General features: G+C 36.9%; 1 protein-coding gene and 1 non-coding gene across 2 annotated transcripts in view; both read right to left on the reverse strand.

Annotated features, from left to right (window-relative positions):
- The window catches only part of KIF21A (kinesin family member 21A), a 156,465-nt gene that overhangs the window by 127,275 nt on the left and 2,686 nt on the right, over positions 1-26,504 (reverse strand). The gene's annotated exons all lie outside the window — the stretch shown is intronic.
- Positions 10,042-10,147, reverse strand: LOC136327915 (U6 spliceosomal RNA). Its single transcript, XR_010729971.1, has one exon. It is a non-coding gene; the product is annotated as a U6 spliceosomal RNA (small nuclear RNA).

Here is a 26,504-nt window from a genome sequence, read left to right on the forward strand (position 1 = left end):
CATGGCAAGTATAACCGTATGAAGTCTATTTCTTAAATAATAAAACATAAAAAAGTCAAAATTGCTCCTTGACCCCATGGGCTGCAAAATGGATGTTGTGTTAGCAGGCATTAAAACAACATTAATCTCACTGTACCTCTACAGCAGAGCTCTTGGATGATCACGTGCATTGTCACTGAGCAGAAATATTTTGAAAGGAATACATATATATACTTTTTCCTGAGCAGTAGGTATCAACAGTGAGCTTAAAATACTCAGTACACCATGTTGTAAGCAGGTTAATGACATTCAGCTTTTATTCCTCCAATTATAAAGAAAAGGCAGAGTAGATTTAACATAATTTTTAAGGGCCCTTGAATTTTAGGCACAGTAAATGAGCATTGGCTTCCACTTAAAGCAACCAGCTGCATTAGCTCCTAATGTGAGTTAGCCTGTCCTTGAAAATTTGCAGCTAGTGTTGCGCAGATAACATATATTATGCTCACTTCGTTAAAGATGGCGCTGCCCATGTGGAAGCCGGTCGCCCAGGTGATTGTTTGGATGGGCATGATTATGTTAATATGTTGGGGGAGGGCTTTTGTGCCAAAAGATTTTAAAAGGAACAGTGATTACTGTTCTAGGGGAGTAGAGAGGAGAGCAGAGAGAGGCCACGTGGAGGAGGCCAGGAGAAGCAGCCAAGATGGCAGAGTACTGGGTGAGAAGCCAGTTTGTGCAGAGAGAAGATGGGGAACAGAGGTGAATAAGGCTAGTGAGCTAGAAACCTTTGATTCTAGGAAACTCGGATAAGTCAGTAGCTTTGTGAGCACTGAATGAGTGGGTTTTGGAGTCCCGTGTGTGTTTTTACTTGCCCGCCTGGTGCAAGCTAGGATTAAAGCACCAGTTCTTGGCTCCATTGTTTCATTACTGTCTGTCTGAATCAAATGCGAACCTGCATGGGCCAGGCTGCTGTGATGGTGGCTGTGGCTACTGGCTTTACAAGCTAGGCACTGACTTCTCTCTAGATATAAAAATCTAAGATGGCATCTTATTCCAATAAAAGGCTATTTTATATACATTGAAAATCTGTTGTTTAGTGTAGTCACTTTCTCTCATTGTATTAGTTAGACCTTCTGGGTAACTTGCTGCAGCTTTTACATCAGTACTTGCTACTTTGTCTCACATTATGTTACAAAGACGGCTTCTTTCCTCAAACCTTATGAACCAACCTCTCTTAGCTTCAAATTTTTCTTCTACAGCTTCCTCACTTCTCTCAGCCTTCACAGAATTGAAGAAGGTTAAGGCCTTGCTCTAGATCAGGCTTTGGATTAAGGGAATGGTATCCATTTTGATCTTCTCTTTAGACCACTAAAACTTTCCCCGTGTCAATAATAGGGTTCTTCCACTTTCTTATCATTTGTATGTTCACTGCAGTAGCACATTTAATGGCCTTCAAGAACTTTTACTTTGCATCAACAACTTGGCTGTCACAAGAGGCCTAGCTTTCAACCTGTTTCGGCTTTTGACATGCTCTCCTCACTGAGTTTAACTATTTCTAGCTTTTGATTTAAGGTGAGAGACATGCAACTCTTCCTTCCACTTGAACACTTATTTTTGGTTATTAATTGGCCTGATTTCAATATTACTGTGTCTCAGGGAAGAGGGAAGCTCAAGGACAGGAGTAGAGATGGAAAACAGCTGGTCAGCAGAGCAGTCAGAACATACACAACACTTATCAATTAAGTTCACCATCATATATGGGCATCTTATATGATTCATGGCACCCTCCCCCCCAAAAAAACACACAATTACAATAGTAATATCAAAAGAGACTGCTAAAGGCTACCATAACAAATACAATAATTAAAAAAAGTTTGAAATATTGCAAGAATTACTAAAATATGACATAGAAACATGAAGTGAGCAAATGCTGTTGGGCTATGGTGCAGACAGATTTGCTCTAGTCAGGGTTGCCACAAACCTTCAATTTGTAAAAAATACAATCTACAAAACACAATAAAGCAAAGCTCAATAAAATGAAGTATGCCTGAAAAGGAAGATTTGGTTTTGCAACAGAGCATGTTGCTAAATGCCTGTCTTCATGATGATGTAACATAATTATGTTTATTAATAAAGTACTAAGAGTACCCACAAATCATCAAGAATTTAGCAATAACCATTAGTAAGGCCCCCAGGATATGTTCAACTGGCTTAATTGCCTATATATTTGTTAAGCAACTACTACGTACCAGAAACTATACTTAGAATCTATATCTATTATTTTATTTATTATTTCCTTGACTACAGTTTCTCAAACTATAATTATTTCCCCTTGCTTTAAAGAAAAAGGTTCATTATCTACCTTGTATGTGAAATTGGTACAATGACTAGATCTGTAGGAGTAAATAGAGTAGTATTGTTAAATAAATGAATTGATGAAAAAATAAATGAAAGGAGAGAATGGTATGACATGGAAAGGAATTAAATGGCATAGTATGATACGGTACTGGCTATATTCTGAAAGTTCCTTTTTTGCCACTCCCTTGGGTGTTGATTGGAGCTCCTCTGCAAAGGAGCCATATTATCCAGCAATGCTTACTATGAAATCACTTGAACTATTAATTCATATAATACTAGCAATTTTATCAAAATAAGAAATATGACTTTTTTGTTGCCTGTTAATCTCAAACAAACCTCAAGAAAAGTTTCTAGACACATCTCTACAACATTTGCCAAGAATTGGACAAACTAGCTCTTCAATTATCAGTCCTTATCACTCATCTTCAGGCTGTATAAGATAAGGCTAAGAACCCACCACGTTGGGGATACTCCAAAGACTATTTATAGCAGGGGTCTCAAACTCAACTCAGCATGTGGGCCGCAGAGCAAGATCACAGTCGTTCGGCAGGCCGCTCTAGGTCTACAAAAGGCAACTGTTACACAACACTTTTCTCACTGCAGTTGAAAACAAAAAAAAAATCAGTAAAACAAGCACAATCGTACATGCAGTTTACTCAGTGTCACAAAACGACCAGAAACTGTAGTTCGCATCACAACTGCTGTTAACTAAGCTGATATCTAGCTAGGATGCTAGAGAAATGAAAAATACAAGTAGGCCCCTAGGCTTACTTAATTTTATCCAAAATATTTTGAACGTCGTGGATTAGTCTGCGGGCCGCACAAAATTGTTCGGCGGGCCGCAAGTTTGAGACCCCTGATTTATAGATATGGAGAAAACTTGTTTCTCTTTTTCTTTTTCTCTCCAAAGTATAGGGAAGTAAAACATCTCCCCTCTATCAAGCCAAGTGAGAGGGTGGTCCAAGGTTTTCTTTTGTTTAAAGACTAAAGAACTTTAAGAAGGGAATTATGGCATTTCACTTCCACAGAACATAGTGTTTCATCTCAAAATGTCTTCTTATAGAGGGCAGGCCCAGCTCAGAGTGTCCACCCAGGAGGGGTGAGAGACTCTCTGGGAAAATATGATGTGTCCTCTGGAATCCAGGTACACACACACACACACACACACACACCCCATATCCCCCTGGGAAAGTCTGAAGATAGGAAGTGAAGAAATAAAAGTTAGAGGGCAATAATGGAGCCAGCAAGCTGCACTTTCCCTATTCAACAAGTAATATTTACCACTGTCCAAGTGGACAAAGACTAGAGTGGCCAGACAATAAGCCATTTCATAGAAATTTCCCCGAGGAAAGTTGACTACCATTGATTCAGATGAACATTCACTGTAAGAGGCCATAGGAATCCTGGGAGAGTACGGAGGGAAAAGGAGCAAGAGCATTCCTAAGAAGTCAGGCAGAGAGTGTCATTCTCCTGACAGATGTTGCAAGCCTCAGGGGGTTCTTCAAAAATCCAAAGGCCTAAGGGCCAGCTAGTATAAGCCAAGAGAGAACTACAAAAGCACACCAAGTAAAGAAGTACAAAGAACAAAAGTAAAAAGAAACTGTGCTCTTCTTCTTTAAATGTCTCCCCACTCCATCTCCAGAAGCATGGAAGGAGAAATGGAAGAGGTGAGGACTGACCTGGATGGAAAGAGAAGATTAGGAAGAACTTTAATTCCTGAAAATGAGACCATTCTTACAGCTGAAAATAACCTGAGTGGAATGAGACCTACCCAAGAGTTTGAGAACAAGAACCAGACAAATTTTGATTGAAGCATAAATCTTAGCTAGATGTAAGCTACCAAACTCAGCTCCCTCAGCCAGCCAGTTACACAGTCTTTAGAAATCACATTTGAGAGGAAACTTAACGAACTAGGGAAACATTTGTTAAATACAAAATGTAAAGTGAAAATAAAACAGAATGAAAAACTATATATGCAATAGAATTCAATTCTTTATTGTATTATACAAATGAGATTATGTTAAAATAAAATGCTTTTATTTATCTGGGGTGAAATTCTTATAAACTTTCTAAAATGAATAGATAATACTTTAAAAATCAGAAAAAAAATATACCACTAAAAATTTTTCCTTTGCATTGTCAACTGGGCTGTCACAAGTAGCGTTGTGAAAAAAAATATGAAAATTTTTACTCTTACATCAAATCAACTTCTATCTTCTTTTTTTAGCATCAGTAATATTGTTCCAGATCTTGCAGCCCAAGACAATTTCCTTAATAATATCAGACAATGAGGACTACAATATTTCTGAGTTTCAGGGCCAGAAAGATAAACTGGTCAATAGAATGTGCACTGAAAACTCAAGTCAGTTCTCGTACGACAAGAAAACGGCAGCCACTGCTACCAGAATTTAGATAATCAATTACCCTTCCACGCCTCACAGCAGGGCCACCAGTTACTTTCTCCCAGTTAGCAAAAGATCTCTAGCCCCCAGAAAAAGCAGCCATCTAAAATCTTCAAGTTTCTGTTTTGTCTAAAATAGAGAAAAAGCTCATCAAATTCCCATTCATCAAAATCAACACCAGGAGTCCAAACTTCCCAGGTCATCCTTTAATACTGTATAAAAATGTTCATTCAATACTACTCGATATAGCCTCTAATTTGACCCCATTGTCCATTTCTCACTTCCTTCCTAAACACCTCCATTGTGTACTGGAAATCATGGTCTAACTGCAGCAGTATGGATGCGTGGTTAAACCTGGGACAGTGGTTGGAGTCATTTACCAAAATCAAATCCAGCTTTCTCTTACAGCTGAGTGTGTGATTCCAACCAATTTGCTTAACTTCTCAACTTCCTCATTCATGAAGTGGGACTAGTAATATTATCGTCATGTCACTAAACAATGGGGGTACATTCTGAGAAATGTGTCATTAGAAGTACTTACACACACCTAGATGGTCTAGCTTGCTACACACCTAGATTATCTGGTAAAGCCCATGGCACCTATATTACAAGCCTGTACAGCATGTGACTGTACCAAACAACATGAGATTAAATCAATCACGAGAAAATTATGCAATATAAACACGAGATGTATGAGGCTGCTGCCAGTGTAACACAGCATACTGTTTTATAGAAAAAAATTTTAATAAGTAAAAGAATGCACACTCTAACAATTCAAAGTATAATATAGTATAGTAAATACATCAACCAGTAACACAGTCATTTATTATCATCAAGTATTACGATATATGTTATGCATAGTGGTATGTGCCCAGTAGGTTTGTTTACAATCTACATCAGCCTTGCCAGCATCATCAAAAATATGTGAGTAAATGCATTGTGCTATACAACATTATGTCGCCACTAGGCAATAGGGATTTTTCAGCTCCATTATAATACTGATACATGGGACTACGGTCATATATGTGGTCCATCGTTGAGTGAAATGTCCTTATGCCGCATATGACTGTGCCTATATTATAGAATTATTGTGAGGCTCATGTAAGTTAACATGTGATTTGGAGTTTAGAAAATTTGCTCTGTCATATAATGAGTGTTTGTTTGTTCGTTTATACTGATTAGAAACTCACCTATATCTTAAACCTAAAATGTGACCTGCCCATTCCCTGAGGACATGGCTTTTATTAAAGTGGTCTCAAGTAAGACTGGTTTTTCTTTCACATCACATAGAAGTCATGGCTTGAAGGTGAGTTTTCTTCTTGCTTCCTAGTGCAGATTTCAACTTGTCTCTCTTCATTCTTCTTCCAAAGAGCCCATCTTTTTTGAAGCACATGTCATCAGACATGTTATCACCCCTCAGCATCCTTTATTGCTGTCCTTGTCACACCGCCTCATCCATTGATCTCAGTCTACAGTATCACTTCACCATGACTTCTATTATCATTCTTGGCAACTTCAAATCCCTTAGATGATACACCCAATACCATTATCTCATAGTTTGACCTTTTAAAAAAACATTCTTATTTTTGTTTTAAAAAAAAGATGTAGTCCAAAGAATTACTTCATTTTTATACTCCCAATTCCAAACCACATGCATCTATACCCCAAAATTCTTTTTATCCTGTTAAAATAAGAGTTTCCCCACTTACACCTAAGGCCTCTCTCTCTCTCCTTTCTCTCTTCGCTCATTCTTAGTCTCCTTCTCAAGTTTCAGTCCTACAAATCTCTCCCCTCTTTATCACACCATCAATTTCTCCTCCCTGGGTCATTCCAGTCAGGCACAAGCATTGCTCATTATCATCCACTAAAATAAGCTCCCCTAACCTTCTTCTTCATCTCATTTCTCTGCTCCGCTTCACAGCAAAAAATCTACAAGCATGATTGATTTCACTGTCTCTGCTTTCTCATCTTGCATTCTTTCCTTAATCCACTCCAAATGACCACTCCCCTAAACAGATCATATCTGAAGTCACCAATAAACTCTTACCAAAGTTAATGGTCAATTTTTGCTCACATCTCACTTGACTTCCCAGCCAACATTTGAAAAACTTGACCAGTGTCCAGAATAACATAATCCCCCTGCTTTTTTCTAACCTCTCTGGATACTCTTCTCCAGTCTTGTTGGCTGAGTCTTTTTCTTTTACTGGCCTTTAAATTTTACAGTGTCCCAGGGATTTCTCCCCACAAGTCTCCTTGAAATGTTTTCCCTTCAGAGGTAACCTCATATAGCCCCATGCTTCAACCACATCAAGGCGGTTGTTTCTAAAAGTTTATCTTCAGCCCAGACATACTCCCTGTGATCCAAACTATATATTCAATAGCCAACTTGACATCTTTATTAGGATGTCCAATAAGTACAGCAATCACAACACAGCCAAAGTCAAACTATTGATCCCCTTTCCCCCAAAATAAGTATTTCTCATTGCCTCAAACCTGAGAACCTACTTGATTCTTCTCTCATCATGACAGCTTTATCTGCAAGTCCAAACAGCTCTATTTCCAACATACACCCCGAATCTACCTACTGCCACTGTACAGTCCCAGTCTCCTTCAACTCTCTTCTGGAACACAGTAACAGATTTCTCAATGGTCTCCCGCCTCCATCTTGAACTCTTATAACAGATCTCCTCATGGCTCACTTCTCAATATTCAAGTCTCAATGCATATGTCTCCTTCCAGGCAAAGCCAATTACTCTCAGCATATTATTTCATCCTCTCTATTCTATAGTATTTAACAACACCTGAAATTATTTTTTGTTATGTTTATGGTCTCTATTCTTACCCACTGTTAGCTTTTTGAAAGTGAAAACTTTTACCTTGCTACATCTATATCCTCCCAACCCAGAACACTCTTCCTACAAAATCAATAGCAGTCAAATATTTTTTTTGACAGACTGACTGAAGTCTCCATAATAGCCAGAAGTAGCTCTGGCCGAGTAGCTCAGTAGGGTAGAGCATCATCCCGATATGCCAAGGTTGAGTGTTCAATCCCTGTCAAGGCACATACATAAATCAATCAATGAATGCATAAATTAAGAACAAGAAATCAATATTTTTCTGTTTCCTTTCACTATCTATCATATATCTATCTACCTCCCTTCCTCTCTCTCTAAAAATCAATCAATAAATTTTTTTAATTAAAAAAAAAGAATAAGAATCAGCCTGACCTGTGGTGGCGCAGTGAGTAAAAGTGCGCCACTGGAACGCTGAGGTCGCCAGTTCAAAACCCCAGGCTTGCCTGGTCAAGGCACATATGGGAGTTGATGCTTCCTGCTCCTCCCTCTGTTCTTTCTATCTCTTTCCTCTCTCTGTCTCTTTCTGTGTGTCTCCTCTCTCTAAAAAGATGAATAAATAAAGTGTAAAAAATAAATTGTAAAAAAAAAAATTTTTTTTAATAAAATAAAATAAAATAAAAGAATCAGGAGTATACTATATTTTCTTCTCTGGTATTAAGAACTAGATCTGACAGGCTTACTGATGTATTAATCACTTCACAGAGAAGGACAAAGAAGAAATAAAAGTCTACCCTTGCCCTTCAATAATTCAAAATTCACAGTCTATCATATACTATAAATTATACTTACATATCTGAATATGATAGAATTAGTCAGGAAAGGCACCCTTCAGAGGGAATAATTCTATGATGTATATATTATCAAAACTCTTTACAGAGGAGGAAACAGACTCAGCCAGCTTAAACAATTCACCCAAGGTGAATTGTCAAAGCCCATTTTCCTCTTAGGAAATAATTTCTTCCACTTAGGAAACCAGAGCTGGTTACTTTGAAAGTTAAATCAAACAAAAGTTTGAATGACCACAAAAGAAGCTTTCAAAGCCTGACCAGGTGGTGGCACAGTGGATAGAATATTTGCCTGGAATGCTGAGGACCCAGGTTCAAAACCCCAAGGTCACCAGCTTGAGTGCAGGATCATAGACATGACCCCATGGTCGCTGGCTTGAGCCCAAAGGTCTCTGACTCAAAGTCCAAGGTCTCTGGCTTGAGCAAGGGGTCACTGGCTCAGCTGGAGCCCCCTACCTAGTCAAGGCACATATGAGAAGCAATCATTAAACAATTAAGGTGCCACAACTATGAGTTAATACTTCTCATCTCTCTCCCGTCCTGTTTATCTGTCTGTCTTGCTAAAAAAAGAAAAAAAGAAGAAGAAATAGAAGAAGCTTTCAAGGATATCTAAAAGCCCATTATCACATGTTCAAAGTGCCTTGGGTTTTTGGGTCCCAAGAGATAAAATAGATCATCAGTCTCCTGAGGAAAAACACAGTCTATTATCCACAGGACACCAGGATTGATGAAGCATACACAATAGACATGCAGTTAACAAAGGGATGTTAAACTTGATTCAAACTCTTTCTGGAAATGGAACTTTTTAGACAACTTTATATGGAAGCTTCCTACCTCACTCAGATTCAAGATGGATACTTCGAAGAAGTAAGTTATTAATGATGTGGGAAAAGGATATGTGTTTAATGTGCACCCATGTGCATGTATGTGTGTATACTTGTGTCCTTCTATGTGTGGATAAGCAAATATCAGTAAATCTTTGCAAGTACCATCTGATGAAAATAGAATAAAATTTATGGAGATTACTTTTTAATAGAATAAGCATGAAAATTAGGAGAGGGTAAGTACAAAGGAAAAGAATAGAAAGCAAATCACTCAATAGGACCATGTTAAAGATTAGGAGAATACAAAGGTTAGATGTCATAAGACTTTAGTTATTAAAAAGTTTACATTACTCTTTTGGAAAATAAGGAGTCATATTTGTCTTAGAAATATGAGCTAATGTGATTGCAATGGCTATAGAGGTAGACTATCCCGGTAATTTGCACAAGTGTTCATATTACATTTACGGCAGGTCTCACAGAAGAGCTATCAGGTCTTGTAAGGACATTGGAAGACTCTCCCAACTGGACTGAGTTCCTCAAGAGCAAAATTTATAGCTATTCATTCTGCATTTCCCAGTGCCTAGTAAAGTGTTTGGGGAAAACTTGATTTTAGTGAGGCTCAATAAATAATAAGTGGAATTGAACTAAATAGAAATAAATTGAACTAATCTGAGCCCAAATGAATTGGAATGGTCAGGACTAAAAGCTACTTATAATTTTAACAAATTCATTTTTATTTCTCCATTTAAGATCAAAATATCTAAAAGTTATTTAAAGTAACTTCTGCTGTACTTCCAACGAGGGTAGAGCAAACAGCTCTCTTTTTACATTTTTTTTAATTTTTAATATGAAGTACTTCATGAATTTGCATGTCATCCTTGCGTAGGGGCCATGCTAATCTTCTCTGTATAGTTTCAATTTTAATGTATGTGCTGCCATGATAGCCCTTTGCCAAGAGCCTATATTGTACTTAGCAGACGTGTAATCCACTTCACATGAAGAGGGACTTGAGTCACAGAGAGGTGTCACGTTATTTTTCCACAGGGTTACTTTTACACCACTGCCACCTCAAAGGGAGTCCGTGAAACGTTAAGAGATGAGCACTCAAAGTCACAAAGCATTACTTTCACCGCCAAAACTCATTTTTAAAAGATTCAATCATAAAAAGAAAATTATGTAATGTGCAAATAAACATTTGATGGTCAAAAAAAAGGCACAAAGATGACTGCTTTTGGAAACACAGGTTTCTGTGATTGCATTCTTTTTCAAGTAAATAAATTGCGTGGTTCTCATCAGAATGCACTGAAAACTCAAAAAAGTAAGCAAAACTGTTTTTTTGGTAGGAGGGTAGGGAATCTGATGATTTTGAAGGATAGTCGTACTCAGTTACATTACTCTATTTCTACCACTGTGCTTACTACTTTCATAGCTAATACTGAGAGGATCCTTCTGCTTCTCAGTGACAGCAAATACTAAGGCCTTAAGTCATCTTCATCAGTCAACTTAACTTTCTATTACACATTTTCTGAGTTTGTCTTCACAGTGTTCCATTTCACAGTAAACCAATTTGTAAAGGACACAAAGGTATTTATTTTAACCAGTTCAATCAGGTTTTTTTTTCTAAACAGGTTTGTTTTAAAAAGTGAAGTCTGTCTACAGAAGCATCTGTTTCAGACTTTGTTCATGCCACAATGCAAATTAAAACTAGTCATCTAGTCAAAGACCTAATAGTGTATAAACAAGGAGAACCTACTTATTGAGTCAGGTCTTGTGAAAAAAAAGTCACAAATTTACTTTTAATTGAATCATGGTAATTAAATTTTAAAATATGCAAATGACATGAACTATAAAAAGGAAGGACAAAATTAATCTTTCTAAATTAGCAAAAAACACTGTTAACTCTATCAAGTCTTTCAACTTCTTCACATTAATCATGGAAAGAGTGAAATGTTATATATAAAGTGTGTATGTGTGTGTATACATATATACACATGTATGTAAGTGTGAGAGTATGTGTGTGTGTGTTTCAGATCTCTTCTGGAGTCTTGGTTAAAAACTCTGTTGGTATAATAAGTGTGCTCAGGTTAATGATACACCAAGCAATAGATTTAAGAGGTTTAAGGATTAACATGTCAGTCAGCTCACCCTGCCAGGTAAGCAGTTGAAAATCAGTAAGTTTTAGCATGTGCTTAAAGATAAACATGAAAGGAATGTAATGCCATTGGTATACAAACTAACAGAGGACAAATATTTTTAATATTTTATTCAGACTGATCAAGAAATAAATATCTCAATCTTGACTTTCACAACTCATATTCCTATAGAGAAACTAAGACTCCATTTTATTATATAAACACAATGCTGATAATTTTGGTAATATCAAGGTCATATGTTATATAAAATGCACTATTATCATTCTTTGTTTACTTTATTAAGATATAATTGACAAATAAAATTGTATAATATTTAAAGCATACATTGTGACAATTTCATTTAATATACATTGTAAAAGGGTTCCCCCATCAGGTTAATTAACACCTCCTTTACCTCACATTACTGTATTTGACTGTCTTTTTTGTTTTTGGTGAGAACATTTAATTCCTACAGTCAAACTATATTTCTCTTACACCCGAAAGTTTGTACCCTTTTACCAACCTCTCCCTACTCTTCCACCCCATCCATCATCCCTTTTCCTCATCATTAGAGACATACATAATAAATTGTTAAAAGAGATCCCCAAGTAAAGACTTGAGAAAATTCCTGTTCTAAAAAAGTGCTTGCAAGTAAATTACTTCGACTAACGTTTATTGATGACTGCTATATGTCAAGCATATTATTCTAAATGCTTTATAAATATGCCAATTAATTCTCATGACAATCTTATGAATTAGTACTCTTATAGTCTCCACTAGATAATATAGTAGAGAAAATCAAAATGAATTTTATTTTTTTTAAAAAGAGCTCAACAGCCTGACCTATGGTGCGCAGTGGATAAAGCATCGACCTGGAAATGCTGAGGTCGCCAGTTCGAAACCCTGGGCTTGCCTGGTCAAGGCACATATGGGAGTTGATGCTTCCAGCTCCTCCCCCCTTCTCTCTCTGTCTCTCCTCTCTCTCTCTCTCTCTCTCTCTCTGTCTCTCCCTCTCCTCTCTAAAAAATGAATAAATAAATAAATAAATAAAAAAGAAACAAAAAAAATCCTTTTAAAAAGAGCTCAACAAAGAAATTATCCCTACCTTGAGGTGATTGGAAAAAAAATTGTGGTTAGTCATTATAAGTCTAACTTTGTAGAGGAAAAATACAGATTTATAAATCTAGAGATAAGTGGAAAGGAAAAAATATGTGATAGGAAGAGTAGTATTAAGGGGAGAAGGAAAACTAAAAAAGGAAAAAGAATTAACATTTCCAAAACACTTCTAAATGCAAGACAAATTTCATATAATCTTAATAATCCTATAAGATAGGTATTAATTTCATTTTATAGATGAAGGGTGGTTCTAAAATTTTGAACTCAAATCAGTGTTACTCTAAACTCCATGCTTTTTTCAATAAGCCATGTTGCCAAGGTAAATAAAATTAAGACAGAGACAAGGGTGAAGAGAAAAGAAAGTTAATGAATGCAAAGCTAGAAAAAGAGAGCTCAACCAGCTTTTAGCAATTCCTTGACGGATACTGGGATACGACAGGGCATTGTTGCCAGAGTATGTTGCTTTCAATCTAGGATGAAGGGCTACCTGGAACTAGAATGGCTACCTGATTTTAAGGATAAGTGCCCTTGATCCTGTCATTCATTTGTGTTCTTCCCTCTTCCATTTCATTTTCAATGATGCTACCATAAGAAAAAGCAATTGCCAAGTTACCTGGATGTGTCAGTGCCATACTGAGCAATTGCAGAGTATATACCAGTGGCCTGGCCTAGCCCATCACACACTGATAGGCTGCTTGATCAAAATTGATATGCTGTTTCATCACTGTGCATATATATTCCACAGCCACAGAGAAGCCAACAGAACCATTTATGTATTAATGCAAAGGTAGACAGTTCAAGTGTGACCTAAATTTTCCATTTCAAAATGACAATCAAGAGAGCTGACGGCTGGCTCAGTGGTAGAGCGTCAGCCTGGCGTGCAGGAGTCCCAGGTTCGATTCTCGGCCGGGGCACACAGAAGCGCCCATCTGCTTCTCCACCCCTCCCCCTCTCCTTCCTCTCTGTCTCTCTCTTCCCTTCCCGCAGCCAAGGCTTCATTGGAGCAAAGTTGGCCCGGGCGCTGAGGATGGCTCCATGGCCTCTGCCTCAGGTGCTAGAATGGCTCTGGTTGCAGCAGAGCAACGTCCCAGATGGGCAAAGCATCGCCCCCTGGTGGGCATGCCGGGTGGATCCCGGTCAGGCGCATGCAGTAGTCTGTCTGACTGCCTCCCCGTTTCCAGCTTCGGAAAAATACAAAAAAAAAAAAGGAGAGAGAGCGCTGAGGCAAGGACTCAAAGCTTCAAGTTTCTTGACAAACTCAATGTCATAGCCAACCAAAATGTCACAGGGACAAGTTGAGAATCTATTAAGAGACAAATATCACACATGAAACTAACACAACGTATTATTGAATGTAAACTGTAATTGAAAAAAAAGAAACAAATATCAACTTATTTTATTAACATTAATATATTTCATGCCATATTAGCCAGATTCATCAACTTGTTTGTGTGTGAGTGTGTGTGTGTGTGCGTGTGTGTATGAGCAGACACACGTGTACCATATGTCAATCTCATACCAAAATCACAGCTTCTTGATCTCAGATGAGATATTTCTCAAAACATACTGGGGCCTCTAAGCTGGACAACTGGCCAGTGGCCTCAGTGACCTGGATGACGTGGAAGTGAAGTGAGGCCCAGAAGTGACATAGGTTTGATCAGTGCCAGCACAGGTGTCCCAGGAGATTCAATCTGATGGCAGCTTCCACTTATGAGTGGCCTCCATGAGTTGAAGGAGATCCCAATTGAAAAAAAGGGGGAAAGTTTCCCCCTCAGAGAAAGGGGGCTTTCAATAATTTCATTTATTCAAATGGATTTGTATTTTAAATAGGAGGGAGGATATTCATCAAGAAACCAAGAGAGCAGCCACATCTGGACAAATAATGCAGAAAGTGACAGGAAAAGCTATCACCCTAAAGGCATAGTCATGTAAATTGAAGCAGATTTCAGACTAATGGGCTGGCAAGGCAAAGAACAGTGCTCTGATTTACTAGTAACTTGATTAGGACTGACCCAGAAACTCAGAGGTACTCAGCAGAGAAAAATAATGCTAATAAAATGATAGCACCAACTATTATTTTTCTGATTTTTAATTCAATTTATTGGGGTCACACTGGTTAATAAAAACTATGTAAGTTTCAGAAGTACAATTCTATAATACATCATCTATATTTTGTTTTGTGTGGTCATCACCACAATAAGTCTCCTCTGTCACCATTTATGCCCCTTTACCCTCTTCTACCTCCCCCTATCTCCCAGTAGCATCTTAATTTATAAAACATTTTCTAATGCCAGTACTCTGACAATGTTTACAATCTTATTTTATTTAATTCTCACAACAAACACAGGCATTATTTTATTTAATAGAGCCCCCTGTAGAGTTTGAATATAAAAATATTTTTATTCATAATGATCTAAAAAGGGGGGAATGAGAATTCCCGAACATGGTTGGCAATATTTTTCATGTGTTAACAAATTTCTACTGATTCATTCTCACTAGTATCCAGTTGCTGCCTCAAATATCAGTAGTTGGTATGACTGTAAAGGTTACATTAAAAAGCAGCAAAGCTACTGAGTCCAGCTAGGGATCAAACTCATAGTCTTGGCTTTATTGTTAAGATTCACACTTAAATCACTGGATTTAAAAATTACCAATACCCACAGCACTCAATAATACAATTTTATGCCTTTTTATAAATGAGTAGAATCCTAATATTAAAACATATAAAATGAGATAACAAAGTTGATGTCCAAACATAATCAAATTTCAAACTGTGAAATCATCAAGTCTCTGAGTTACTCTGTGTTGAGAGCTGTAGTGATAGGACATCTGAACAAGTCAATGAAAAATTATGTCATTACAAAAAGTTAATATAAAATTTAGAATCAAAGATAACTAAAGAAACCCTATACTCAAAGACAAGAACTGAATCTGCTACAAAGGTCCAATTACACTTATGTAACAAAATAGATAACATAATCTAGGACGATAGAATTTGCTGCCAAGTTGGCTAACTAAAATTCAAAAGCATCATATTGTATTGTCTAAATGGAGACTTGTAAATGTCAGAGAGGTCATATTTGGATTAAGGAACCTGAAATGGGAGGCCAAATGAATAATGAAACCTGTAATCTCAGGTTTAATCCACCAGCATTTGACAACTCCCATTTTAGTAGAGAACAGAAGCAAACAAAGTGACCAGCAGGCCAATCACACAAAAATGTTTTCTGTGGAACTGCAGTAAAAACAAGAAAAATAAATGCCTTAGAAATGCACTGATTTTGCCTGACCAGGCGGTGGCGCAGTGGATGGAGCGTCGGACTGGGATGCGGAAGTACCCAGGTTCGAGACCCCAGAGGTCGCGCGCGGGCTCATCTGGCTTGAGCAAAGAGCTCGCCAGCTTGGACCCAAGGTCGCTGGCTCCAGCGGGGGGTTACTCGGTCTGCTGAAGGCCCGTGGTCAAGGCACGTGTGAGAAAGCAATCAATGAACAACTAAGAAGTCGCAAGGCGCAACGAGAAACTGATGATTGATGCTTCTCATCTCTCTCTGTTCCTGTCTGTCTGTCCCTGTCTATCTCTGCCTCTAAAAAAAAAAAAAAAAAAAAAAAAAAGAAATGCACTGATGGCTCTGGCCGGAGGCTCAATGGATAGAGTGTCGGCCGGGCATATGGATTCCCAGGTTCGATTCCTGGTCAGGGCACAAAGGAAAAGCACCCATCTGCTTCTCTCCCCCTTCTCTCCCTTTCCTCCCCTCACAGCCAATGGCTCAATTGGTTCAAACGTGGCCCTGAGCACTGAGGATAGTTCTGTCTGAGTGTGAAAGCTTCAGGCACTAAAAATAGCTCAGTATTCCAGCATCAGCCCCAGATGAGGTTGCTGGTTGGATCCTGGTTGGGGAGCATGCAGGAGTCTGCCTCACTATCTCCCTTCCTATAACCAAATAAAAAGAAAGAAAAGAAAGAAATGCACTGATTTCCAAGGAAAATGGCATAATTACGAGCTTGTACTTGGTTTACCATCAGTAGCTTAGGCTATAACATGTTGAGCAATTGTCTGCATTATCTTAATACATTATATTTTGCTGTACATATATCTTAAAATAAAAAATTATATTATCAATACATTATTTTCTGAAAAGCATCCTCAGTATCATAACATTTAATCATATATTCTGGGTGGACAGTGCTATCCTCCCCTTTCTATAACAGGTGATAAACACACCATATCATAATAATTAACTACAACTTGACCTTCTCTAAGATTTTTTTCCAGCTTGCTGGAAGAAAATAATCTCTTATTTAGAGACTTCAGTTCCAGGAAACAGTCATTTGTAGAGTCTGTGCTCATCAGTAGAAATTAAAACATTATCAAGAATCATAAGACACAGCTCAACTCTTAGACAAATGAATTTAATGTCCTTATTAGACAATAAAGCCTTGAAAATTAAATTACTGTTTGATACATGAAATTTAATATATATTGAATGGAATTACTGAAATAAAACAGATGATGTTCATTTAATATGTTATTCAAAATGTCCTTCTTTAATATAAAGATACAGAAAAATTCGGATACTATATTCTAAAGTGGTATATATAAGGCTATAAAAATGTATCCAGAGTACAATAATTTAAACAAATGTAGATATACATATGAAAACAGACTAATGTATATGTACCAAAATTCTAAAAGTAGTTATATCATGGTGGTGAACTATGATTGATGATTTTTCTCGTATTTTCCCAGATACTTTTACTAATGTAATTACATTATTTTGATAAGAAGAAATAAAAAATAACAGGATGAAATCCAAAGCTGATTTTGAGATAATTAGGTTAGGCTTGAAATCTATTTCCTCCTTTTAAGTTCTATCTCTTAAAATGCTTTCAGCTAAGCCTTGACGTAGCTCCATCAATGAACACTATGGGTGCACCGCCCCAGCAGATCCATGTGTCAGAAAAAAAATTTTATTAAAAAAATGTAAATGTACATTTTAAGTCCTGTGTTTATATTATTCGTGGCCTTTTTATTCAGTTTACTCCTTGCAGCTCTCTTTAATTTACAGCCTGGTTTAGTGTGCTATTGCCACACTCAGGTGAGAGGAAGCAAAGAAAACATTAGCAACATTTTAAAAAATCTGGTGAAAGCCAAATCAAAAGGAAAATTCACATTTAGCTTATTAACCAATATAATCACCATCCTCTTACAATAGGTTATGCAACTAGTAAGAAATATAACTCAATTAAAAAACATACCAAATTTCCACAGAAGTCTTTGTGGAAAGAGAATGGTAAGAATAATAGTGTATTTCACTGAACTATAAAAGAAGGAATCTGGTAAGATAGAGCAAGATGGTATGAGATTTACATATTGAAAACAAAAGACTAGGTAGGGTAAGGTTTTTGGAAGTATTTATACAAATAGTTTCATTCATAGATGTGCAAGTGATAAACACTCAAAAGCAAAAAAAAAATACAAACACCTATAAGCACTCTGCAAATTCAAGTTATGGGTTACATATTAGAGAATGACTAATCCGATTGCTTGAGTTTGGAATATAACCAACACGCCCATCGTTAGTTATATTAAACTAATCTCTAATAATATTACTGCCTGTGTTTGTGCAAAAACCATTTTCCAAATGTTTTCACATGCTTATTTCTTTTAATCTTTTCCTAAGCCCACTGAAGTAAGTAGATAACTACCTGCACTTAGATCCAAGTTTGACAGTGACTATAGTCCAGATCAAAAGAGTTCTAACCTTCCAATCATTCATTCCATTCCTCACCTCCAATTGTTTTAAAGCCTCCAACTTCTGTGATTTCAGTGCACAGTGGACATTCAATAATTATGTAGTAAATTAATGAATTTTAATCTAAGAAAATAAATAAAATTAGAAGGAATAAAATTGAGGGTAGAAATGCCCTGAGCCTCATTAATATACCATGTGATCAACATACCACATCATAATAATTAACTACAGCTTGATCCTCTCCAAGGTTTCTTGTTTCTTCTTGCTGAAAAAAAAGTCTCTTATTTGGAACTCCAAACTGTGTAGCTGTGTCAAAGAATGTGAATGTCTACTCCAAAATAAATATAATTTATCATATTCCGAAAACTGATATTGTCATGCCTAAGTGACAGACACAGCTTCCAAAAGTTGAGAATAATTTCAAAAACTAAAAGTTTACTATACACTATGAGATCCAAAAAGTAGAGAATAAACCTTGAGCTGACCTTGTTTTAGTCCCTGGGTGGGCTCATGCTGCCCACCTCACCACAATCGAGTCCAAACATTTTTTGGTTTCTTGCTCTTGTTGAAGAAGCAGATGGAGAATAGTTACCCACATTAATTGACCCTGGAATTAAATCCTAAATGACCTTCATTCCAACCTAGATTTGTAGATAACAACTTGTTTCAATTTAATAACCCCAATGTCCTTCAAATAGTCTACTGCAGTGGTTCTCAAACTTTTTGAAGTCAGGGCGCATTTAAAATCCTACAAATATAAGGTCTACCGGAAAGTTCTGTCCATTTCTATCACAACAAGTTTCGACACGTAAGCACATGTTTATTTGGCGCATGTGTGCCTCTCTATTTTTATCACTTAATGTATACATACTGACGTTGCAAATTAACTAAAACAAAATTGATTCACGTTTGTCTTATGTGATGGCTACTGATAAAGTTCATTTACGCCACTGTATTGTATACGAATTTCAACAAGGAAGAAATGCTACAGAAGCATGTAGAAATTTATTGAAAGTGTTTGGTGAAGGTACAGTTTCTGATAGGACATGCAGTAGATGGTTCAAAAAATTCGAAACAGGTGATTTCGACCTTTCTGATAAGCCACGTTCTGGACGACCATCTTTGATCTATGATGATGTTGTTAAGACCATGGTGGAGCAAGATCCTTTTTTGACAACATCGGAGATCGCAGAAAGGCTTAATTTCAGCTCAGCAAACCATTCTGGACCATATTCGGAAAATAGGATTGGTGTGGAAATATATTATTAATACTTAATAAAGTTTATTGATGGTAAGAAAAATTTGTATTATGTTTTATTCCAAAAACAGACAGAACTTTTCGGTAGACCTTATAATTGTAGGCACACTATATACAAATTTCTGAGAAATATGTTATAATAATTAAGTCAAATATTAAAGAAAAAATTAAAGTCCAAGTGTGCTTTATGGTAATTAAACAAAATAAATACAACAAAATTAAATTTATTCTGACATTAAAAAACATTTTTGTTACATTTTTTTGAGTTATGCTTTTTAGAGTTCATAAAAAAGAAGGGTTAAAAAATTTAAAAATGACAAAAAAGTTATCTTTTTATATATATAGATACATTCTTAGTAAGATTTAGTAAATTCGGCAGGTCGCGGCATGAATGTGTTGTTTTTTCATTCTTGTGTTTATGAGAAACATGAGCCTGATGTGTCCTAGCGATTTCTTCAATGTTTGGGCATATATTTGAAAGGCAAACTCTCATTTCCTCATCAATACATTGAAGTAATCTTCTCTTTTTACTCTTAATTGTGTTGAGGGTAGAAAATCCTAATTCACATAAACAGAATGTTGAAAACTGTAGTAAAATGTTCAAAGTTTTTTTAGATATTGCCACATAATCTTCTTTAATAGAAATCCAAAAAGTTTCAAGAGACAATATCTTATGTTTAATCATCAATCCAAAACCCCCACCACACATATCATCTTAACTTTACACCAAACAAAGGATAGAAGAAACTTGCCTCCAGTCCTTCCAGGGAACATGGGGGGTAGTGTAAACAATCCAGCACCACAGCTTAACAGGCTTTTGCAACCTAATCAGGCAAGTGAGGTGGGGGGTCAGGCAGACTGTCAGCTTACAGCCAATTCCTCACAACTCTGTCCCCCAAAAATATAAACTCCAAAAACCCTGTTGATTTTTTGGTTCCCAACAGGCACATATTTCTCTGGCATACCATAGGGCACACCTAGAAATCTTTTAGGGTGCACCAGTGCACCCTGGCACACACTTTGAGAACCACTGGTCTATTGTAATAATGCTGTCAATACAATATAGTTAGCACCTTCTTAAAGAAAAGAAAAAGCATTAATTGTTCTCTGAGTTTTGGGATTATTTCAAGCCAAACAGTGAAAAGTATCACATTGAGTATGTTTTTCCCATTGGGATTTTAGAGGGAAAGAGAGAAGAGTCATTTAAAAAAGGTCGGTGGCATCAAAAGGCAGAATCCTCCCTGCCCAGGAGCAGTCCAGAAAGGCTTTGTGAAAAGGTGAGATCTGGGATATTCTTAAATTTTTTTTTAGTTGCTTGATTTTAGCAAGAAGGAAGGAGGAGAGAGAGAGAGACATGAACATCGATCTGTTTCTGTGTGTGCCCTGACCTAGGAATCACACCCGCAACCTCTGCGCTTTAGGACAATGCCCCAACCATTTAACCAACCAGTCTATCTGGCCAGCGCTGGACTACTTTTTGGATGATGGGCCTCCATTATAGTCAAATTGCATTGTATTCATTCCTTATAAAATAAGGATGGAAAGGGCTGATACATTATTTAAAAACTTAGAACCACCTATCTAGTAAAGTAATATACAAAAGTGGTCTTATAAACCACTCATATTTCTGCCACCATCTCCAATTCCAGACCCCAATAAATACAGCTCACCTCACCCCACTTGACCTATGCACCCCAATCCCACCCTCCAGACACCTCCTTGGTAGTGAGGCTGCCATTATTACTGAAATGTGCTATAATCCTCAAGTCTATATAGCAGGAAGAAAAATGTTGTAAGAACCAAAATGAGGGAAGGAGGAGAGGCCACATGGCCCAGGTCCAGCACTCACAAAATCCTCCCATTTACATGTTTAACATTATTTCAGAATTAGAATACATACACATTGTTCTTTTGAAGTTGCTGCTAAAGCATTAATGTGTTCCGTGTAAATGGTGAAAACTATCTATATGATTTTTATAACCCAGTTTTGGCATTTCTTCATTTATTTGCATATACCAGGAATAGAAACCAGAACATCTACTCCAGCGGTCCCTCTCTCCTTAGAATCACTGGTCTAGTTTCCAGAACTGAGGCAACCAAACTAATGGGCACTGAGAACAGGAGAATTAATTTAAATGTCAAATTAAACTTTTATAAGGAGCGCTTAAGGGATCAAAACAGCAGCTTTTTAAATATATTCTACTTCTGGGATGTCTGCCAGCAAAACCCGAAGTCCTTGAAAATCCACAGCAAAGACAACTTGAGCTGCTAGTTGTGGGTCCTCAAGCAATTTCCTCAACTTGTCTGGGCTTCTATTGCCTCAACTGTCTTAACCAGCGAGTCCCTGCAAGGTCCTTTTCAAGTTCTAAAATCAATTTTGCCAATCACTGCAGAAGTACTAAAAATGATGTTCAACATATAAAATGTTTAATAATTTCAAGAAGCAAAGGACAAAGGAACCTCAAATAGAAAGACCTCATAATAACTCTGAGGTATTATGAAGATTGCCCCTTTGGCTTGGCTGTCATTTGCATCAAATAAAGCCTAAGCCAGAGGAAAACTATTTTAACACTCTGAGAAGATTAAATATATAGTTAATCCACTGGGAAACCATGCTGAAAAACAGAATTCACAAATCCGCTTCCCAGAGAGAAGCATTGAAAACAGCAAACATAATTGTTTTATTTTGAGTAAAATTATTCTAGTGACATACTGTCTACAAACACTTTCTATTATTTAACATGCATTTTCATTGATGTTTTTCTTCCTGATCTAAAACTCAGATAAAGGTCGTGTCTAATGCTGACAGAAAACAGCCATTTATAAGTCAGTCACACAGGTGCGTTGTAACTTGTCTTGGGCAAAAACATCCATAATAATGAAAATTCCACATTGACTTCTTTGAGGAGAAACTGATGAGAATTGGAAGATTTGGCAGATTAGGGAATTAACTGCCAAGTTAATTTCTGCTTTCACGGCTTCACTAAACTGGAATTTCTAGTGCATCATTCACTACCCCATAATTAACCAATTAGCAGGTAAAATGGTAAGAGCTCAAGGAGTAGTGATAATTAGACATGAAATCTGAACTTCCACAAAGTTCCAAACAAACAGGTCTATCACATGCTATAAATTTAACGAACCTGAAGAAAATGTACCAGCTCATATTTTGTAAATAAAATAATTGCACTGGCTTTCAACTCACATCATCTGTTAGCTTTTACTCCTCCCTTCATTACCCTTACTTCCTGATCCAGGAAGACATACAATAGGGCATATATGTTATGTCAAGTAGATCGTGATATAAATAAAATCCATCTAATGCATAGGCCCTGGAGTTCGATTTTTGTATGAAATATGTTTGGAAATAGGACACACTTTCCACTTTATATCACTGTTCTTGAGGAATGTATGAACTAAAAAATGCTACTGAAAAAAATAAGGGAGAAATAAAAACTAAAGCAACAATTGTCTTTCACGTCTAGTTTGTGCTGTTATCCTGTATTTTATGTTAGTTCCAACATAGTTTGGGCATTTGAAGAACCTCATGTTGCTACATCTCAGCTCCATGAAAGCAGGAATCATGTCTGTCATGTGTTATGTAACCTCAGTGGTGGGAAAGTATCCAACACACAGTAGGCACTTAATAAATATTTGTTTCTTTAAGGAAGGAATAAACAAATGACCAAACACCGGATACCCATCTATTTCTATAAAGTAAATATTTATAAGAGCCTTGCTTATCTACCTCTACATTTTCTAGATATTAAATTGTTTCAAATGATTTACCACACATGTATATTCTTGTTTTAGCAGCTTGAAAGATCCTTAGTACATTGAAATTAGTACATGAAATGTTTTAAAAACATTTGATAATATGTATAAGAACAGAAATAGGTATCAGAGTTTCACCTTGGCTACATAGCTCAGTTGGTTAGAGCATTGTCCTAACATGCAAAGGTTGTAGGTTGGATCCCCACTAGGGTACATACAGGAACAGACAGATGTCTCTCTCCCTTCCTCTCTCTCTAAAATCAATAAATAAAACTTTTTAAAAGAAATAAGTAAAAAAAAACCTTAGTTTTTATACTTTGGCTGAGAAATCTTGAACAGGTCACTATTATCTTTTAGACTCATTTGTTCATGTGTATAATAGTGATAATATCTATCCAGCCTACCTCACAGGGTCTTTATGTAGCTTAAATAAAATGTTGTACACTTGTATCATAACTAGGATGGAATGAAGAGACCACAAATGTCTAAATGTTTCCTCCTCAGTAACAACAGCACCCAGAATAAACATATTGTTGAAAAAGTCAAGTTTGAAATGGCAAAATAGTTCCTTCCTGTCAATATGGAGGCACCATTTGTCCCAACAGTTTGACTAACAACAAATCATATTTAATAAGTCTGAACATGGAAAGTTCTTAGAACCCTTAATACCATACACTGCCACCTAAGCATGAAGAAAGAAAAGTTCAAGGAGGTCAAACTGCAAATCAGTGCCAGTGATAGACCAGTACCTGAGCTTTTGATTGTCCAATCAGCCCTTAAGTCTAATGAGCAATGCCACTTCTTAAAAGTGCTTCAGTAAGGTGAAAACACAACAAATTAGACATTACACATTAATCCAAACTCATTGTCAAGCATATGTACTGTCCTCTGCCAAAGCCAAGCAAAGAAATTTTAGTTCACAACCATGACAATGACATGAAAACACAATGGTTCTTTCTGTATCTACATTTTCGTTCAACTGCTGATATATTTTGCAAGCTAAAGTTCTTGCAAAGAAAAAAGTTTCAAATGTTACGTCAATAGGGAAACAAAAAGGACAGACCATGTCATAATGTCTTGGATTTAGAATCACTCACCATTTGGAGCCCATAATTAGTAACTTTCAACACCTATGCACTAGGAATGAAAAAATGTTGCTGTTAAATCAAATGATACACACATGCACGCGCACACACATACAATTTTATGTGTGTGTGTATAACCACTCTAAAAACAGACATCTAATATTTAGGTATTTTCTTGATCTAAGGATGAGGTTAGTCTATCAGGATGGCTTCACCAGTTTTAGTCTAAATTTCTTTTTCACCATTCTTAAATTATGAAGCAGTAATATCCAATTGAGATATAATGCGAGCAACATTATTTAATTTGTAAATTTCTAGCAGCCACATTCTTAAAGAAAAAAAATTAAATAAATAAAATTAATCTTAACAAGATTTTATTTAACTCAGTATATTAAAATATTATCATTTCAACACATAATCAATACAAAGATTATTGATATATTTACATTAATTTCTTCATACTTTTTCATAAGTCTCTGAAGTCTAGTGTATACATTAAACTTACCATACACATCAATTAAGACACTAACTGGTCAGCCTGACCAGGCAGTGGTGCAGTACATAGAGCGTCGGACTGGGATGCGGAGGACCCAGGTTCGAGACCCCGAGGTCGCCAGCTTGGGCACGGGCTCGTCTGGTTTGGGCAAAGCTCACCAGCTTAGACCCAAGGTCGCTGGCTCGAGCAAGGGGTTACTCGGCCTGCTGAAGGCCCACAGTCAAGGCACATACGAGAAAGCAATCAATGAACAACTAAGGTGTCGCAATGAAAAATTAATGATGATGCTTCTCATCTCTCTCTGTTCCTGTCTGTCTGTCCCTCTCTCTGACTCTCTCTCTGTTTCTGTAGGAAAAAAAAAAAAGTACACTAACTGTTCATTAGAAATACTTTGTCTATATTTAGCCTTCATAAACTTGACAAAAAGTAGATAGATCCAGGCCCTGGCCAGTTAGCTCAGTGAACAGAGCGTAGGCGCAGTGTGCGGATGTCCCAGGTACGATTTCCAGTCAGGGCAAGTATAAGAAGCAACCATCTTGATCCTCTTCCCCTTCCTCTCCCCCTTCTCTCTCTCTTCCCCTTTCACAGCCAGTGGCTCAATTGGTTAGCGTGTAGGTCTCAGGCCCTGAGGATAGCTCGGTTGTTTCAAGTATTGGCCCGAAATTGGGATTGCAGGGTGGATCTCCGTCAGGGAGTATGAAGGAGTCTGTCTCTCTATCTCCCCTTCTCTCACTTAAAAAAAAATGTAGATTCACATACCAAGCTGTTCCAAGCACATATAAAAGTTTTCCAAAAAATAAATCAAGGACCAATTATTATAATCCTTTATAATTTAGTGGCTTGAGAGCATTAATCATGATTCAAACGCTCATTAGCAACATGGGGTCAGGAAGAGCAGCTGTCACTTGAATCCATATCTATCATAATGAGAGATACCTTGCACAACACCAGATATACTCTGCCAAAGGGCTTTTCAGAAATGGAATTAAAAAAATGTTCTTCCTAAATGAGAAACTTTCTGTTTAACTTCTTTTCCCCAAAACTTTATATGATCATGAATGTATTTTGAGAAAACTAAAATAGTCATCAGCTTTGACATACTGGTAAGTCTCTACATCTAATAAAATACAAGAACTCTAGGACATTTTTGTGCATTTACACAATTAGAATCAACTATTTATTACCCGTTGTTACATTATATAGCAAAACGGAAAAGCAGGTCAAATGCCCTGCTGATTTGTGTGTCTATTTGTTCATTTACTTACCCTGCTGATGAAGCCTATCACAAACTGAATGGTAGGAGAGGAGGAGGACATTGGAAAGATTAAAGACTCTGAGGAAATACTCTAGCCTTAAATTCAAGTCCTCTCTGAGCTCTGTCTTTTCTACTAAAATCTAGGTATGAATAACCTGTCAAAACTATTCATTTGTAGTTGAACTAGTACAGAATCAGGAAGAGGCACCTAATCTTATGCTAAGTAAAGCTTTGCAAAGCATGTTTAGGCTTAATGGTTAACAATTTGGGCTAGGATCAAGCTGTCTGGGTTGGAACTCTTGTTCCACCACTTGTGCTCAGTTTAACTCTGGGCAGGTAACTTAATCTGTGTCCTCATCTGTAAAACGGACATAATAATAACAGGACCAAACCTAAGTCAAAGATTGTTATAAGGAATAAACAAGGTTTCACAGA

The sequence above is a fragment of the Saccopteryx bilineata genome, chromosome 2 (genome assembly GCF_036850765.1).
Source record: "Saccopteryx bilineata isolate mSacBil1 chromosome 2, mSacBil1_pri_phased_curated, whole genome shotgun sequence".
Lineage (NCBI taxonomy): Eukaryota > Metazoa > Chordata > Mammalia > Chiroptera > Emballonuridae > Saccopteryx > Saccopteryx bilineata.